This window comes from Podarcis tiliguerta, assembly GCF_965153285.1.
Source record: "Podarcis tiliguerta genome assembly, chromosome: 4".
Classification (NCBI taxonomy): domain Eukaryota; kingdom Metazoa; phylum Chordata; class Lepidosauria; order Squamata; family Lacertidae; genus Podarcis; species Podarcis tiliguerta.
In genome coordinates, this window is record NC_139537.1 from 56,388,054 (window position 1) to 56,407,274 (window position 19,221).

General features: G+C 52.7%; 1 protein-coding gene and 1 long non-coding RNA gene across 13 annotated transcripts in view; both read left to right on the forward strand.

Annotated features, from left to right (window-relative positions):
* Positions 1-5,528, forward strand: part of LOC310676933 — a 48,193-nt gene extending 42,665 nt beyond the window's left edge. The window contains exon 2 of the long non-coding RNA XR_014510805.1: positions 5,314-5,528. This is a non-coding gene — a long non-coding RNA (uncharacterized lncRNA). The remainder of the gene's footprint in view (positions 1-5,313) is intronic.
* A 500-nt stretch (positions 5,529-6,028) lies between these two features.
* The window catches only part of BCOR (BCL6 corepressor), an 86,005-nt gene continuing 72,812 nt past the window's right edge, over positions 6,029-19,221 (forward strand). For 4 of the 12 annotated variants that reach the window (XM_083439095.1, XM_083439099.1, XM_083439120.1 and 1 more), the window contains exon 1: positions 7,840-8,343. The gene's annotated coding sequence lies outside the window, so the exon portion shown is untranslated. Of the gene's footprint in view, positions 6,103-7,110; positions 8,344-8,860; positions 9,214-9,700; positions 9,751-19,221 lie in introns of those variants that run through there. The other 8 variants (XM_083439118.1, XM_083439104.1, XM_083439112.1 and 5 more) reach the window with 8 other exon arrangements.

The following is a 19,221-nucleotide window of genomic DNA, read 5'->3' on the forward strand; positions in this document are numbered from 1 at the left end:
TCTCCGCCTCCTCCACCCCACCCCACCCCACGGCACAGCAGGGCCCTGCGTCGCAGCTGCATCTGACTGCGAGGAGAACTGGACAGGGTTGAAGACAGTAGCCCTTTCACAGACTGTCACCAGCGCTCCGTGATTGGCTGTCAGAGCAGCGCGAGGCTTGTCCTACACTCGCCCCCCTTCCGAGCCGCCCTGCAAGGCATGTCACTGCACCCCAGAAGTGACAGACAGGCTGAGGCCGAGGTGTGCGCTCTGCTGGGAAGAGCTGCTCTTGGCGAGTCCCCTTGGAAACACTCCCAGGATTTCCAGCCCCAGCATGCAAGACAATCAAAATGGCCGAGGTAGTAAACAGCCACAAGTGGCTGCCGTTCAGCCCTCGATCAACGGTGTGCTGCTGCTGCTGTTGTTGTTATTGTTATGATGATGGTGGTGGTGGTGGTGCTGTTGGTGTTTCAAAAGCGGGCTTAAATTGAGCCTCCTTCCATCTAAAGCCTTCCCAATTAACAAAAGTGTTTCCTGTTCCTACCTCAAGAGTAGGAAACCTAAGATCCCCGATAGTTCTTCTGGCACACCAGGCAGGATGGGCTGCATTGCCTGAGGCGGAGAACCAGTTTCTGCAATGCAAGGAAATCTTCCTCAGGTAGATCTGCCTGAAGAAAAATCCCGTGTAGTTGAAAGGCTCTGCTCTTTCAATAAAATATATGCCTCGAAGCATCCGATACTGCATCTTTGTGGGAGAGCCACTTTATCGGAGGGAAGGATGAGGATGAGCTGTTTGGAAATGGCTCTCTCCTTTGCTTTGGCCTCCTGGCACGACCAATTTCTGTCTCCAATAGGGCTAAAGGGGCGGTTTCACTCCACTGTTTCCAATGCAGGTTTATGGCCATGTCCACAGAAACCCCTATATTCCGATTTCAACAACAAAAATACCCAATTGTTAATATGCTTTAAGTCATTTTCTTACAAATGGCAGATGAGGTGCTAAACCGACACCTGAATTGCCCCACTAAGCACTGCAGGTCTGGTACCCAGCTTGACTGAATGCCCTCTCCTTGAAAATAAAAACAGCGCAACCAGATGTCAGGGACAGAGGTTCTGTGTAGCCTTCTCCTTAACGTGCTATCCTGCAGCGGCTCTATACACAATACGTTTAAAGCACATTTAAAGTGCATGGTTCTCCACAGAGATTCCTGGGAACTGCAGTCTGTCGGGGTAAACTACAGTTCCCAAGACTATGTGGGGGAAGCTAGGTAAAGGTAAGGTAAAGGTACCCCTGCCCGTACGGGCCAGTCTTGACAGACTCTAGGGTTGTGCGCTCATCTCACTCTTTAGGCCGGGAGCCAGCGCTGCCCGCAGACACATCCGGGTCACTTGGCCAGCATGACAAACTGCATCTGGCAAGCCAGCGCAGCACACGGAACGCCGTTTACCTTCCCGCTGGTAAGGTATCTACTTGCACCCGGGGGTGCGCTGGGACCGAACGACGGGAGCGCACCCCTCCGCGGGGATTCGAACCGCCGACCATGCCATCGGCAAGTCCTAGGCGCTGAGGTTTTACCCACAACGCCACCCGCGTCCCCTCCCACAGCGCCCCCCGCGCCCCGTGGGGGAAGCTATGTACTTTAAATACATGGTATAGAAATAGGTGGGTTTTTTAAAATTATTGTTAGCAGGGTGATGGTGTCTCGAAGCATTCCATCAAACGAGCCCTCAGGTACTGTCTGAAATCAAGACAAATGATTGCCAGCGACACAATCTGCTGTTTGTGAGAAGTAGGCCTGGAGGAGACTGGAAAATGTAGGTGAAACAGGAATACTCCCCTCCCACACACTCCGGAACCCTTTGTTCATTGACACTTTCACCCATTATGAGGTTGCCTCTGTCTCCTGCAGACAGAATGGCTGCTTTCTCCCTAGGAAGCTCGAGTGGATTGTGGGACAGCCTCACAACAACCTGCGGAACAGGGTCCGTACACCACAGGCGCAAAAAGCAAGCAACAGACCCGTAGATCTGTACATGGGGTGTACCCCTCCCCTGCTCCTCCTCCTCCTCCTCCTCCTCCTCCTCCCCCCTCCCTCTCCGACTCCTTGTATCCAGATAAAAGGAAGTATTATAATTGTGACGGCTAGCAGAGTAAAACAGTTGTTCCTCAGCTATCCAAGGTTCGCCTTGGTTCGCTCCAGTCTATCTGGTTGTGGTGCTGAACCAGAGAGAAGACGTTAGCTTGAATGAATGGATCTGGCTCTTGTTTAGGCCTCATGAAAGAAGAAGAATAAAAAGAATCCTCGCAATAGTATACGTATACTTTTAGGGTTGAGAGTGTTTTACATGCATACTAAGCTAGAGGAGGCAGAACTTTATCTGTGACTCGTCTGCCTTTCATAGCTGCTTCTTTTTTTAACGTTCCAGGGTTAGAAGTCGAGGCCTTGTGGCTTCTCTCTCAGTTGCCGGTGCGCTGCATCTGTGTCACATGCCTCACAAAATCTGAAACATGTTCTTTCCTGTCTGCCGAGCGCGCACCGGCGCTCTGTGTGCGCCAGGGCCAACGCCGGCCGACGTTTCCACTCCAACTGCAACCGCTGAGAGTTGAAAACATGGTCGTCCCCCCACGCCTACTTATGTTTACGCAGAAGTAAGCCCCATTGATTTCAGTGGAACTTGCTCCCTAGTCCGTTTGTTTAGGATTGCAGCCCAAGTGTGTGACTTTCCAGGACGGAACACAATCCCTGTTAGAAACTTGGCAGCGGCAGCCGGAGAGGTTTTTCGCCTGCGAGCACACATTTCGATCACTTTGGGGCCAGCAGAAAGCCACGCATTGCTCCTCCACCCATTGGCCCAGAAAAACAGCACGGACTTCCAGCCCCGGCCCCCCTTCTGCTGCCGCGCCAGGTGTGTGTGTGTTTTAAGTGGGGGGAGGGGGAAAAATCTTAATTTCAATGTCTTTTGTTTTCCTGATGGTGAAATCAGGCGTGCAAGAGTGGTCAGAGCCTCTGTCTAAGGCCAAGCCAAGGTGGCCTTGTTTTGTTATTCAGATTTCTACACTCCCATTAAAGCAGGCTCCCAGGAAGCGGCGGCAACGGCTTGATTTAACGCACACTCAAGCAGGGCCATTCAGAGCTCGGGAGAGCGCCGGGTTATTTATAGGCTTTTTCCTCGGCGCTGTGCGCCGCCGTAGCCGAGCAGACCGCTAATGAATTTAATCCTGGCGACACCCTTAGGAAGGAGAAAAGGACTGAGTCACGGGCCGAGGTTGATCAGGCCCGGGGCCTCCAGCGCGGCGCGGCTCCGGTGATTGATTACGTGCCTTGCCAAGAGACTGGCCTGCTGCTTCGGGATGCAGCGCTGCCTGGAAAAGGGGCCAGCGGGGAGCCACGTGGAGTTCAGAAAAGAAGGGCCGGTGCCGTGTGAATCCATTGTCGCGCCAAACAGCCAGAGCGAGGCGAAAGGCTGCAGCTACGCGGTTCCCCTCGCCTCCCAGCTCCGCAGAGAGGCGCTTCTGGCCCGTCCTCCACAGCAGCGCTGCCTTCAGGAGGTCTTTAAACGCTCGGCGTGCCCGCAGCGGCTGTTTTTTTGGCGTGGATTTCCCTCTCCGACGCTTTCGGTCCCGAGGAGCACCAGCGTCTACGGCTCGCTGGCTCCGCTCGCTCTCCAGTGCTCCTCTTCTCTCCCCCCACCCCAGCGCAACGCACAACGGCCTGACCCGAGGGTCAGCTCTCCGAGGAGGCGAGGGAGGAAGGGAGGGAAAGAGGCCTGGCGATTTGCGGCCTCAGTTCCTTCGGCGAAGGCTCCCTCGGCGATTCTGCTTAGCAAAACACAGGCGGGGTGAACGCGGGGCAGGGGGTAGACTTAGCGACCGAGACGACCCCCCCCCCCCCCACACACAATGCCTGGGGAGCTGGGGAGGCGTTGCGTTTGCAACCTCTGGGAATCCTCACCGGGTGAGGATGGGGAAGACAGGCACTCAAGGAGCGTAAAATAAAATCTGAAAACAAAAACAACCCGTGTGATCGCTAAGAACTTGCTTGGAAAGACCCTGCGCCAGCAAATGTTCCGGGTCTCTGAGACGCGGAACGTCTAGGCAGCTCAGTCCGTCATAAACTGGTTAAACAATGGCGTTAATGAAACCAGTCTTACAATCCGAGGACTTCGACTCAGTTGTGTTGCTCGGCAGGCAGGTTCAGTATTTCAACTGTATTTTTTATTTTATTTTTAAGGAATTTGTCCTTTCCTTTTCTGAAGGCTCGACCATACACACTCAGAGACTCAGAATGTGTTGGTTTTTTTGGCTAGGGTCGCCGCACATACTGTCGTGACCATATTCAAAGGTTCCTCAGAAAATTAAACGGATATGATTTTAAAACCGTTTTAAATACAGAATCAACCCACTTTGCAAGCATACATCTACCCTTGCTTGTCCAAAAAAAGAAGTGAAAGTAAAAGCAGGACATTTCGACAAGGACTTCCTTCTCCCAGTTTTCCCTTTTTTATCTCTGGATACCGGGGAAATGCATATGTATCTAACAGAGGCCTTCCACCCCCACCGCCATCCAGCTGCATGTCTGTACCTCACGTGTGCTCCGTCTAATAACTTTTAATGTCTAGCCCTAAAACGTCTTTATAAAAAATAGCTTTACAATGTAGTGGGCCAGGTGTCCTTGCACTCGATGCCGGAGATTGAAAAAACGTGTAGGATGGTTTTCAGATGCAAAGCTCATAAACTGGGAACAATATGCAACCCACCCCCCTCCATATCGGATTTTAAACTCCACTTCCAGGCACCTCTGAGGGAAAACCTTCCCGACGCATTTGCAATGCACACACTTCATTGGCAACTTGTTTCTTTACTCTCCCCTCCCCTCCCCCTTAAGAGTATTTACCCTCCAGCTTGGGAAAGCGATGCCTTTTTGCCATTTCTATCAGCTGGTTTTAAGAAGCTGAAAAGCTTGTGTGCCCAGCGTTTCGGGTTACAAACGGTAGATATCTTTCACTTCTGCTTTGAAAGCGAAGAGGAGGCTTTCCACCCCTCCCTCTCTCTTGTATAGATGCAAGCTAAAAATAAAATCCAACAGAATATTAGCTTTCTGGCTAGAAATAGGTATCAAAACAATCGAGCGATTATTCATGAGATAAGAACTTGGGGTTTAGGTTTCCAAATCCTTCTAGCAGACTCTACTTTTAAGAATCTCCTGCTTTCCATTAAAACGTAAGAGATTCGCATAATTAAAGAAGGAAACTGCATACTGAGTAAGCAACTTTTTTAATCAAGGCAAATGTTGCTAAGGACCGGGTTTAAACATTTCCCCTTCTTTCCCACAGATTCCTGGACTTCGCGATGAACAGGCTGGCGCGCTCGTCGGCGTTGAAATAGCTAATCGCTCGGGATGCCGCAGCTCCTAGCATACTTACCTAGGTATAAACAGCTTATGCAGGCAACATAAGAGTGTTTTAAGGACGCTGGAGCGAAAATTAAGAGCGAGGGCTTGGTATAATCACCTCTGTCGTCAGTGACAATAAAATTCCGTTCAATTCCACCCGGCTGGTTTGTGCTCCCCTCCCCCCACGCCCTCCTCTTATAGCTAAAAACCTAGGCACGTCTAATCCGAATCAGATAAATCCGGGACCCCAAACTTTCCTGACCAGCATGTTTAGGGTTGCAGCCCTGTCGGATTACCAGTGGAAGCTGCTCTCTCGCGAGTAGGGACCCGATACCTCTACAGCGCAATCCTGTGGCACGTTTCCTCAGAAGCAAGTTCCACTGTGTTCAGTGAGGCTTACTACAAAGTAAACGTGCAGAGAGGAGGACTGCAGTGGGAGCCAGTGATCCCCCCCCCTGATGCTGCACACACCATCCTGGTTAAAGAAGTGTCCCTGAATGAGCGAGGGCGCGCGATCGCGAGCGCGCACCCCCAACACACACCACCACTTCCCGAAGTCTATAGGGTTAAATCTTGTAGCCGGCGCCTTGCTGTTAATTCCAGCAATCGCTAGGAAAGCCATAAAGAATCACGCGCTGTGCGAGGGAGAACCGAACAAGCGAGGATCAGTCAAGATGGGCGTCCTGAACCCGACATTTACTAGCTGACCTGCCGAGTCAGCGCTACCAAAGTAAGTAGATACGCAAGATAACGACCATCCCGGCGAACGAGAGATCAAAAGGCCGGCAGAGAAATCTCCAGCCGGTACTAGAATTACAGCGAAGGGGGGGGGGACCCCTCTCGCCCCACCTTCCCGAGCGATTCACACGCCGTGACAAAAAAACGTGTTTGGGAGTTTCAGAGGTGGGAACCACGAGGTACCTTGTTTAGACACCAAGGGGAGGGAATCGGTTTTGGGGGCACTCCGGAAAGTAGCTTCTTGAGAACCGAATGGTTCTCCTCACCCAGAAAGGCTCGAGGGCAAAGGGGCGAGAAAGAAACGTCGGAGTGTGAAAACAGCGACTGGTGGTAAAATGAAGGATGTTGAAGAGTCGTGGGTGCAAGGGGTACACTGGAGGGGAACGGTGGCTTGCGTGCTTCTGGAAAGGAGAGATAAAGGGAAATTGCTCGTTTGGAGGGAGTCTTTAAATACAGGTTGGGATGAAAGCGGGACACCACACAGTTATCTTAAAAAAGGAAAGAAAAGAAAGGGCTGGAGAGGCATTTTCCCCCCAGGGGAAGAGTGGTGGCCAGATAAGACTGGGGGAGAGAGAGAGAGAGAGAGAGAACACGAAGAAGACGTTCCACTTTGGGCAGGCTGTGCGCGACAATGGAACGCGCGCGGGTGAGGGGAAGGGGAGGGAGGGGGAGGGGAACAAAGAAACAGCCCATTTGGGGTTCTCAGGGAAATGCAAAGAGAGGCAGATGAACGTGGGGGGAAGGAGGAAGAGCGCCGGTTTCCACACCTGAGGAGATATATTATATATATATATATTAGGCGCGTGAGGGGAGGGGGAATGGATAGGCAGCGCCGTCCTCCTTCCGCCTCATACAAGGTTATGAGGATGCCGATTACGAGGTGGAGGGCTTCTCCTTCTCTCTCACCCCCCCTGTTTGAAAAGACTCTTAATGAAGGGCTGAAGAAAAGGGAGAAAAGGGGTCACGAACAACACACACGCGACACGCGGGAAGGTGCTCTTGCGAGAAGCAGATATTGAGGCGGAGAAGAGCCCGCGCTCGCTCGGCTTGGCGAGGAGGTCGCGGAAGGGGGAGAGCGAAGCCTTCTGCCGCGGGCGAAAAAAGGAGAAGAAGCCGGGCGGGCGGGCGGGCTGGCTGGCGGGGGTCTGGCTGCGCCTGCTGCTGCCGTTGCCGCTGCTGCCGGGGCTTTGACAGCTTGGCGAAGCGGAGGGAGAGGAGCTTTATGGTAATTGCGGCTCTCTCTCCACTGGCCTTCTGGGTAGCGAGCCGAGCCGAGCAGGGAGTCTGGCGAGGGGGCGGGAAGAGACTTTCCCCCCTTTTTTCCACCTCGCCTGGTCAAAAAGGAGAGCGGAGTCTCCTCAGGGCGCCCTCAGGCAGGGCAGGGCAAGGCAAGCAGAGCAAAGAGGAGAGAGAGGCGAAGGGGGAAGGGGGGGGGAAGCAGCCAGGAAACGCCGCGGAGTGGAGGGGGAATCAATTAAGGAGAGAAAGCGAAAAGCCTTGGAGAAAGGAAAAAAAGGAAAGAAAAGAGGCAGCTCCGGGAGAGCGCGGGGGAAAGAGAAGCCTCGCTGCTGCTTGGGAGAGCGGAGTGGAGGTGGCTGTGCTGCCGCTGCCGCTGCCTCTACTGGCGGCGGCTCCCTGAGTGCTGAGCCCGCCGGGGGGAGGGGAGGGGAAAGAAGAGAGGGCGGGGAAGGGAAGGAGGAGGCGGTGGAGGAGGAGGAGGCGAAGGGGGGCAGCGTGCAGCAGACGGAGCCTGCTCTCCCAGCGGCAAGGTGAGGAAGAGCGGCTTTCCCGGTGGATTAAATCCCCAGAGCCAGCCCAGCCACACACACGCACACGCCGCTGCCGCCGCCGCCAGGACGCGGGGCTCTCGCCAGGGAAGAAAGAGCATGTAGGCGCCGTCGCCAGGAGCCGTCGAGCCCAGCCCGGAGCAGGCACACCAGCAACATGGCGCTGCCAGAGCCGAGCCGGAGGGCAGTCGGAGGGAGCCTGCTGCTGGCGGGGTGCTGAGCCCAAGCGATAGTCAAGCGGAGTGACCGTAGGTCTCTTCCAACCCGCGCAGCCCCAGCTGCCCGGCCGGATTGTCCGACGTGGGGGCAGCCCGGGTCTCTCCCCCCCCTCCGGGCTCGGAGGTTGGCAAACTTTTCTCGCTCACCCGGACTGAGAGTGGCGAGAGGACACGCTATAAGCGACGCCGGAGCGACTCCGCGGCGGCATCTCCGGAGCCGAGGCTAAGGTCAGCGCTCTCCCCTTTGAACTCCTCTCTCTCTCTCTCTCTCTCTCTCGTCTCTCTTTCTCTCTCTCTGCGGAAACGCCGCGACGGCCAAGTACCAAAAAGGGCGACGATCGCATGCGGTACGCTTGAGTCTTGGTACACTTCTCCCGTGTGTGGGGAGGGGGGACCTCGACGAGGCGACCTTTTTCCTCAACACCCCCCGCCCCCAGACCTGGCTGGGGTGCGCCTCTCTCTGTGTGTGTGCGTATATGTGTGTGTGTGCGTAGGAGAGAGAGCGCGCGCGTTGGTCCCAGCCTGCCTCTCCTCGGTTGGGATCGTTGCCAGAATGTCTCTCAACCTGAAACGATCCGGGCTCCGAGGAGGAGGGCGGCGTGGAGGCGAGGGAGATGTTCGCGAGAACAGCGGTCACCGCCTGAATGCGCCTTGGCCGGGGAGAGGCGGGACGCGGAGGCGTCGGGTGGGGGGAGTGCTCCGAGGGGCGGGTGTGTTGCGCGGGTTTGTTGAAGTTTGCAGGGTTGTGAAGAGAGGCGCGAGGTGGGGGGGGGGGGGGAGCGAGCGAGCGAGCGAGCGACGAGGAAAGGGGAAGCTGCCGGTCGCGCTCTGTCTGCTCCGGCAGGAAAGAGGTGGCGGGCGGAGGGGGATCGAGAGAAGAGGCTTCCCGGCGTCTCGCTCCTCTTTTATCTTTCGGATTTGGAAAGGGCTATAAAAGCCCCACCTCTGGCAGCCGCCACTTCTGGGCTCCCAGGGGGAAAGGGGAGAGTGGGTGGAGGGGAAAGGAGCGTTTTTGGAGAGCTGCTTGGCTCTCCTTTTGGCCCACCGGCAGCGAAGTTCAAAGATGAGTACCGGGAAGAGACAGCCAACGTGATTGAGGTAAAAAGAGGCTCTCGTTTTCGGTGCGTGTGTGGGGCGTATTTGTTGCTTTTCTGAACGCTCTTGGAAAGAGACTGCGGAGGCTGTGGGAGGTTTTCTTCCCGGTTGTTTTCGAGGCCACTTTTTTGAGGGGGGTGTCGGAGTCGGTTGGGCGGGTTGGGGGGGCGGGGAATAAACGAGAAGGTTCGGGGGCGGCGGAGAGGCGATGTTCTAGAGCTGGTGGTTCCAGTTCAAAGACTTTGTGTTGCTAGTCTGGGGTGGGGGTGGGAAGAGGTCCAGCGCCGCCGTTAGGAATTTCGGGCGTCCTTTGCACCTTTCATTTCTGGCTCCGGGGAGGTTGAGAACTTGCCTCCCAGGAGCGGATGGCGGAGGCTGTTGGCTGGAAAACCCTAGCCAACTCCGGGGTTGCTTGTGCTCGGCATCTGAGGCACGTAGCTTGTTTGTTGCGAAGCCAGTCCGGGGGCGATCTCTAGCTTTGCGAAGCCTTCGCCTTTCGTTTCTGCCTCGCCGGCTGCGTCTCAGATTCAGAAAAGCGAGGTATGTGGGTGGAAGGAAGCGGTGGGGGGGGGGGGAGGAGAGAGAGTGGAGGGAAGCGTCGATCGGAAAACCCCAAAACCCCTTGAATCAGAAGCTGCGAGGGAAATACGTGCTGGTGTTTTAATGGCAATCGCCTCGGAGCTTGTTTCCGTATTTAATTCTCCCGAGCAATTCCCTCCTCGGCTCTCCATCTGCTCGGTGGAAGCCCCGCAGCTTCGCGTTCGCCTCCCTTGGCAAAAGGGCGGTCTGCGCTCGTTCTGGTCGCGCGGGCTGGATCTGTCAAGCTTTTGTAAACTTTTCCATGAGGCCTAGGCCAAAGGGCTCCTTAGACGGGCCCCACGAAGACTATCTGCCAGCAGAGATAAGGAGAGCGAGACTTCTCCCCTCCCGCATTGTAAAGGGAGTAAAGCGAAGCGCCCTTGCACGATCGCCCTGGGACCTTGGAGACAGAGCCCCGAGGCCAAACTAAGTTGTCCCCGGGGAGTGGGGGTGGTGTCTACATTCAGCATTGCCGAAGTGGATCCGCTCCCACTCCCCCCCCCCCGCCATATTTGCATGCTGTTAATCTTGGGAGTCCCGCTCCTGGAGGCGGCTGCTTCCAGCTTTGCGCTCTCTTTCTCTCTTACGCACACACACACACAGTTTCGTCTAGGCAACGTTGGTGCTGGCAGACATGCCTGCGGGATGCGGTGCCCTCGCAATAGGGCCTGGTGGTTATAAAAGCTCCGTCCCTTGCCTTGTGCTCCCTTAATTGAGGCCAGTGGGACTGCTCTGGAGTAAAGCAGGCCAGGAGGACTGGGCTCAATTAAGGTTTTGTCTTTTTGTTTGTTTCCTCTTTATCAGCCTTGTGGGGGTGTTATGTAGGTGTTTTAAGAGGCAGCTGGTGGGTTTTGTCTTTTTGCGAACAAGACAACCTTAATGGCTTTTCGGCGGACCGTAAAAAGCAGGACTCGGAATTTCCTCCCCGCTCTCCATCCCGCAAGGTTTGCCACAGTAGACGAGATCTTTGAATTGGTGACTGAGAGTTAATTAGGAAGTATCCTCTGGATCAATGAGTCGCACATCCCATTAGCTATTTCCCAGCTCTTTGCAGAATCGGCCTTTCCATCTACTAAGCCGGAAACTGCCTCGTTTTCGAGCTGGGGTCAGATAGAGTCAAGGAGTTTTTGGACAAGCAAAGAAGAGTGGAATCTGGGAACCAGCCATCCCGACGCAATGATTAAGTTCTCTACTCTCTGGAAGGCCTGGAATCTCGCCTCTCCGCCTCTTTCCCCACACTTTCTCCGAGGGGAGCCCAGGCCCTTCGCCCAGGGCAACTGCGGGACACGAAACGTGCCGCGCGCATTTAGCGTGCGCTAAACAGGGACAGACAAAACCCCGTTTGTCAGCCATGAGGGTGGGCTGTTTCAGGGGTCTCTGCAAACCCACCAGCTGTTGGTACTGCGGATGATGGTTCTTTATTACCCCATTTCATCTCGAAGGTGAGGTGCGGTGCTAGAGGAGGAGGAGAGAAAAGGGAAGGCGGCTTTTCTCTCCCCCCCCCCCCGGTATTGTTTCGCTCGCCTGTGATAGATCGGTCTAGACAGCCGTCCAAGCTCCCTGCGAGCGGAAGAACCGGAGCCTGAAAGGGAGAGTGGGGGAGTCGCAAAGGAAAAGGTCACCGCGAGATTCGGTGCGTGTGGATGTGTGTGTTAACCCTTCAGGAGTCAGAAACCGAGGTAGATTTTTCCGCGTGAAGGGCTGAGGCTGGCAGTTGCAGAAATCTTCTGTCTCCAGGGGGAGGGGAAGTTGGGAGAGACCGAGGCGCGATCCCTCGGGCTGCTCTAGATGCTCCGTGAAGATCAGTTTCCCACCATCAGGAACCTCCTTTTCTAGCCGAGTGCCAGATTCTTCCGTTCCCAGAAGTTTCGTCGTTTGGGAACTCCGCTGAGTGCGCTTAACCCCGTGTCCTGTTGGGGCAGAGCCAGGCAAGCACAGAGAAGCACAAGGCGAGCCAGGCGTGGTGGTGGAGGAAGAAGAAGGGGTGGGGGTCGAGCTGGAGCAGGAGATCCACTCAGCGCTCTCTTCTCCATTCTGGGGAGGGGGGAGGGAGGAGGAGGGAGGGATAGCTCACAAGGACAAAGCCAGAGCGGAGAATTCGGAGCCACTCCGGCCAAAGACCTCCAGGCGAACAACCTTAGGAGCAGAATCCAGCTCTCCCTTTCTTAGAAATGGGGAGTGGGTGGTGTGGGTGCTTTGTTTTTTGAGTGTCCAGTAGGGACTGACTTTGTTCCATACGACGGGGCTGGGCGAGCCTCACCTGTGTTTGGTCAATATATAAGCTGAGAGAGCCGGGGCAAAACTTACCTGCGGCTGCCTTGAGACACATTAGACTTGACAGAAGCAAACGGGGGCTCTGGCTGTCTGTGAGCGCTTCGGATTGGGGTCTCCTTTCTGTGAGAAAGGCTGGTGGTTGGGAGGGGAAGAGCAAAGCCCTTCTCTGCGGAATATAAGCGCGCCTGCCTTCGGAGCTCCCCTCCCCCCCTTCCCACAGACATCGGCTGCCCCCGAATGAGGTTCTCTGGCCCTTTATCACCCCGGAGGAAAGCTGCTTTGCGTTGGATTTGCCCGCGACGCGGCTCAGTTCTTTCCCTCTTTGTCTGGAGCCCTGGCTCGCAGCGCTCCAGCCCTCGCTGGAAAGCTTCCCGACGAGGAGTCCGCGCAGAGCCAAGCAGGCAGCTCGACAGTTCTTTGCACGTCACATCTAAATACATCGGTAATTAGATGGAAGCACCGCCGGAAATGATAGATTGGCTGCATAGCTAATAGGGACGAGGACAAATAAAGCCTACAGCGTCTCTCCCCCCCCCTCCTCCCCTTTCTCCCCTCTTCTCGCTTGCTCCCTCCCTCCCTCGGATAAGTGGGCCCCTGGAAATCAAGCCCACGATCTGGAGCGAGAACTGAAATTACACGTCGTCCGTTTTAGGGCTGTAATCAACCACGCAGATGAGAGTCTCGGTTGCTCCCCTGCTGCCTGCAAGCAGTTCTTCTTGAACGTGTTTGCTGCATGATTGTGGGAGGAGGGAACTCGGAGTCTTTTTAAACCCCTCTGGGTGTCTGCTAGCTAAATATATACACCTAGGAGAGCGAGCGAGGGATGGGAAGGAGCGGGTGTGTGTGTGGGGGGGGTGAGAATCCGATCATCTAATCAAGCCTCAGTCCCTGCGGCTGCATTTCCCACACCCTTGCGCTTAAGCCGGTTAAGCTCCCTTTGCGACGTTAATGGGCCTCGCTGCACAGACGGAATTTAAGCGCCTCCTGGATCGCAGGCACAGGAAGCCTTTCCAGGGAGTCGTAAACGGCGGAGCAGCTAGCGCCTGGATTCTAAAGATAGTAGATGGAAGCAAACCCCGTCCATTTCAGGGCCTCGGGTTGTGCCTGTGGAAGTTTTCTCTCCTGGAAATCTGATGGCTTCCTCACTTCTTTCTGTTTAGGATCTAAGGGCTAACCTGCTGTGGGCAGTCCAACGTGGCGCTGCTTCGAAGTACTTGCTTTGGGAGCATGTCGCTCCCTCTTTCCCAGCCTAGCCTTTTCCCTCTAATGGGATTTCCCGCCCCCCCCCTTTATTTCAGTGTTTTCCACAGCGCTTCGCATGCCCTTGGCTCTAAATAACTGTAGCAGCTGCAGAAATACTGAAGGAGCAGCGAGCAATCTCTGGCTTTACTGTAGGTGTTTAGGGGCTCAGGGCATGGGGCTTAGAGTCCCGCTACATCTCTCTCCTCCCCCCACCTTCATCCGGCCAGTTTGCACTTCTAATTTAAACGTCCCTGTTGCAATCGCCACAGGCTTCCTACATCGTTCTGTAAACAGGAGGGTTGAAAAGGGAGCTCCCCACAGACACTACGATGCAGGGCGTATTTTTTTGCGTGGCTTGCCTAACTTCAGGAAGAAGAGAGCAAGTCCCATTTTCAAGGCCAGCCAACGCCTGTTTTCTGTTGTGGCCAGTCAAAAGACCCCGGCTTCAAAACACATTTGGTTTAGCGGCTGGTGTGTCCCATGTAAATTTGGAAAATTAATTTCTCCAGTTTAGTCTTGACGGGGCACCCTCCGCCTCTGTATACGGTTATCTGCCTGATGAGGAGAAGGTGATATCAGCATACAGTGGTACCTCGGGTTACATACGCTTCAGGTTACATACGCTTCAGGTTACAGACTCCGCTAACACAGAAATATTACCTCAGGTTAAGAACTTTGCTTCAGGATGAGAACAGAAATCGTGCAGCGGCGGCGCAGCGGCAGCAGGAGGCCCCATTAGCTAAACTGGTGCTTCAGGTTAAGAACAGTTTCAGGGTAAGAACAGACCTCTAGAACGAATTAAGTTCTTAACCCTAGGCACCACTGTAGTAGTTTAGCTATTCGCTCCTTGGAGGGAGGATGAGAAACCCAAAAGACCTTATATCGCAAGACCTCTTTCCTAAAGTGTCCTGTGCATTTTATCAGAGGCAACCTGCGCAGCCATTTTGAACCATCGGGAGTGCTTTAAGCACTTCCTCAGTATTCCTTAATAACACCTCTGTAGGCTAGTATTGTGTTTGGCTTGCCCAAGGTCACCTAGGCTGCCTACACAACATACATTTAAGGCACGCACCTCCAAGAACCCAGGGAACTGTGGTTTGTTAAAACTGCTGAGAATTGTAGCTCTGAGAGGGTAAACTACAATTCCCAGGATACTTGGGAGTGGGCACTTCATATGTGCTTTTAAGGCATGATATGTGTAGTAGTGAGTTCCTACTAGGTGAGCTAAGATTTGAGCAGAGGATTTCCAACCTGACACTCCTTTCTACACAACACCAGCTCTCCACCGGAAGATACGTCTCTGATAAAGGCTTTAATGGTCAGCTGGGGCAAAGGCATTTAGTTATAGCTGAGTTGGGGACTAGGCTGGAGACAACCCTCCTTCTTAAAATAAGCTCTCTGATTATTATTTTTAATGGTCTGGCTTTTGCTGTGGGTTGGAAGGTGTTAACCGAATGTAGAAATGAACTGAAGCATTTTAGAAGCCCCCTTGGATCAGCCCCCCCTCTCTATCTGTCTATCTATCTATCCATCCTGTACAGCAGGCTTGTCCCGGCTTCTGTTCAGCGGCTGCTTGCTTGGTTTACATACCAGGCGTCGCGGCGCAACGCACCATCTCGCGTTTAGCCCTCCATTTCCAGGGAGGCCTCACAAACAGCCATGCAACACGATCGGCACCGCAGCCTCCGGTGCTTTCGCCTGCTGGGCTTGCTTGTTAAAAATAAATGCTAGTGGTAGCGAGGGTGGGAGAGAGAAGGTGGGGAGGAGGGGAGGCGGTGGGTGGGTGCGTATGTTCCTCCTCTTCCTTCCTCTCCGCGCAATGTTGCACTAGCCAGTTAAATAGATCAAGCAGATTCTTTCCAGAGAGCCAGACTAACGTCGTTCGTGTGTGTGTGTGTGTGTGTGTGTGTGTACTACATCCGAAGGAGGTGGGGTGGGAGGGAGTAAGAACGCTAGAGCCCTCCCTGACTCGAGCGTGGAGCGGAGGCCTCGTTTGCAGACAGGGGGAGTTCCCATTTCCGCGAGCAGCGCTGGCTGCGTTTAATCCTTGTGTGTCCTTTCCCCCAAGCCGGGCTGATAAACAAGAATTACGCTGAAGCGACCTCCCTTTTCCTCGGCCCTGTTCAACTGTCGGGCCCTGAATCGCGAGCAAGCAGCCGGGGCGTGCTTTCCTGGCAAAAGTTAACGAATGTTTCACAAGGGCTCCTCTGGCGTGCGCGGTGACTCTTCCTTAATGGATGAGCTGACTTTCGGGCAGAAAGCAAGGAGGCCACCAAGTCGAAGGAGCGAGCAGCACCCACCCCCCATCCACACCGCGTAGAAAATCAGCTTGTCCTCTTGAAGCGTCTTCGTTTTCCTTATTTGCTAGGGAACCGAAGTACTTTGCAGCTTAGGCAACACACACGGCTAAAGTAAAATTCCTCATCACTTGAGAAACCTATGCGCGCGGTTCTTGCCTCGTGGTTACCTGTCAAAGATTAGAAAGCCAGGGCAGAAAAGCGGTGATAGCTGCGGCAGCAGCTCATTTCCTGGCCCTTCCGCTTGCATTTAAATTATGCACACACACCTGGCCCATTTCATCCGCTGCGGTGCTGTGAGGAGGGCAGGTAGGAGGAAGCCCGCGTGGAAGACGACCCTTTGGCTGCATGAAATATAATTTCGTGATCTGCAAGACACTTTCCAGTATAATCTCATTATGCACCACAGGCTCCCGGTGTTATTTTGTAGGAGGCGGACAATGATCAATTTACATTGACCTGGGGCTGGGCAAGCTTTTAGATGGTAATTGCCATATTGATTTGCATGAGAGGGAGAGAAGGGGGCGGGGAAGGGGAAGGCTGGCTAAAATTAAACACCGGAAGCTAAATTAAACTAAATTTAATGTCTAGGCGCAAACGTAAAAGACCTGCTAAACTCCTGGGTTCTTAGCTAGGCGCCTATTTTTAGAACTCTGGAACTTGGAGGAAGAGGGAGGTGGCTTGGGTCGCTTTGAACGTTATCCGGCTCTGCTCCAGACAGAGAGCGAGAGTGGGAATCCTGAGCGATCCCACCGTGGAAACCCGCGCCAGTCCCTTGGAAGAGTTCCGACCCTTGATGGAATTTCGGCCGTGTCCTCTCATACGTTATAAAGTAAAAAGAATATATTGGATCGCGAGTGAGTCTTGTCTTCCAGAAGGCAAGGACAAGGTTTTAATTTGATCATAAGGCAATTAGAGGAGAAAAATACAGAATCCGGCAGCAGTCGCTTCCCTGGAAACTGGCTGTGCGGAGAGTTGAGTGTAGTCAGCGAACCGTTAGGAAAGGGGGTGGGTGACTGTTCCGCTCTGCGGCACATCTCCTTAGAGGAAAGCATTCCGTGCACTTTGTATCGCCTTAATTTAGTAGCAGCAGGAGAGCTGGGCGGGGGAGGGGAGGCACCCCACTTCCTCCCAAAGTGCGCTGCAGCCGCTCTCCGGAACACGCGTGCAAAAGAAGCCACGAAACAGCGTTGGGGGCACTTCTCTTCGCAAAAGTTCTCTGTGCAGTTGGATCCTATGCAAGCTTGTTCATTGGGGTGTGTGGGGGTTCATTCAAATAAGTATGGCTAGGATTGCAGCTTTGACCTGCTTTACTTAGTGTCTAAAGCTACAGTCCCGTGTACGTTTTTCTGGGAGTAAGCTTTAATTAAGGCGATGAGACTAGCTTCTCAGTTACCTTGCAATTTAAGCACATTTAACTTGTGGGCATTAAGATTAGCCAAAAATTTGAGGTGGGTGTGTGGGAATTAAAAGGGGGTGGAAAGAGTGCCTGTGTCTAGACAGAAAGACTTTGGCGATCCATCCACCATTGCACCCTATATGTTTTGACTATATGCGATTTTAGCTTTAGGCGGGATCCTTGAGCGTAATGCCTGACTACCGTAAACTGAGACAAACAAAAACAGAACAAAAAACCTGGCCACTCCTCTAACACCTAAATCCGAAACAAATTAGTTGGAAGGCAGGCCTGCTAAAATAACTGGGGCTTCCATCCAAGTCTTTAGGGCTGATGTCTTAAACCTCAGTGCTTTCATTTGTGTGCTGTTGTTGTTTAACTTGAAAGCATTCTGCTATTAGTCAGTCCGGGGGCTACGGCAGCACGGAAAGATCCTGTTTTACTCAGAAGCTAGGCCCACTTTGCTCAGTTAAGCCTTCTCCTTAAAGAAGTGCGCAAAGGACTGCAACTTCAGATTCCTAAAAATGCACAAACTGGGATACTTGTCAGACTTCAGGAACAGAATACTCTGCTGCTATTTCTTTTGTTTAAGAAGGGAGAGCATGCCGACTTAATGTTTGTATTGAGGGGTACAGCTCTAGCGATCAGGAATAAAATCAGTTTCCCACATCTGAACAAAATTGCAGTTGTAGCTGCCCTTAGGATGGGAGGCTCTTGAAAAGTGAAGGAAAGTGAATTGGTAGAGTTCAGGCTATATTTACTTTGTGCTTGTTTTGGTGGGGGGGGGGGGGAGAAGTAAGCGGATGTTGTCTATTTTTGCACTGCAAGGTTGTGCTTTCCATCAAGGAAGTGAATTGTAGGCTTAGATGAAGACAATCTTGCTTAGGCTTTTCAGAAGACTTCAGTGGTGTTATTAAATGCAGGAGGGGGTGCAGGCTTAGAGAAGCAAACTTGCTTGCTTGGAAGTAGGTCATATCCGCCATCCTATGCACACTTCCTTGGAAGTAGTTTCCATTAAAATCCTTGGGGCTTTCTTCAGAGTAAATATTTAGGATGGATTGAAACTATCCAAGCATTAAACAAACAAACAAACAAAAACAGGGTAGCTTATAATAATTCCCTTTCATAAATTCAACCAGGGATATGTAAGCCACATTAAACCCACATTCATAGAAAGTGAGATTTGGAGCCCAGATTATTGACAGGGATTGACAGATTCCTGGGGGCTTGTAATGGCCCTGTTTGATGGGGCACTATATTTGGGGCTGTGCTGGTTTCAATTCTGATGTCTGTATATATAGATCTGAGCATGCACAGCCTATAATAAGACCTTAAGAAGTGCAGTGCTGGACCAGACTGGGGGTGGGGGGAGATGTGTTTAGTCCGGCATTCTCTTTCAACAGTAGCCAGACTGATGCCTCTGGGAAATCTACAAGCAGGGCGGGAAGGCAACACAGCTGTCCCCAGACTCTGGTATTTATGTAATAATAATTTTTTTAAATATATGTGGCCTGCTCGTCGTTGACAAACAAACCCAGTGTGAGATACAATTAATAATATATAAAAATTGCAGTATTCTATAAGACAAAAAGGGGAGCAGATAATAAATCAACACAACCAGCAGCTCTGCGCAAATGATAGCATAGAAGGAGTCTTACTGGCACTAATACCCACAAATGCCTGGGTGAAAAAGTAGGTCTCCAGCTGGCAGCAGAAAATATTCTGGTACAATGGCCTTTGAAAATGGGGGTTCCATTTAGCTATCATGTGATGGAGCTGTGATATCATCTTTATGCATTTATTTAACACATTAAAAGCCATCCTATTTAGTGGCATTGCCACATCCTGTGACAGTGAGTTCCATAAATTTACTTTTGTACAGTATTTACTTTTGTCAGGTCTGAATTGACTTCTGATTCATTTCATTGGGCAATCTTAAATTCTAGTATTTTGAGAGTGGAGAAACTTTTTTTAAAAAAACATGCACCCTCTTCAAACTATTCACAACTTTAAAAGTCTTTATCCTGGTAAGGAATTTGTCCCCCTTCTGTGTACCTTTTCCAATTCTATAGTTTCCTTATTTAGAGGGGGCAATAGAATTGCATGCAGTGCTCCCAAGGTGGCCACACCACAAATATCCATAAAGGCTGAAAGGCTTATACTTCTAGCCCTGTTTGTTCGGCACGCTTGCATGTAAACAGTGATGTAGAGGCTGGTGTGTCA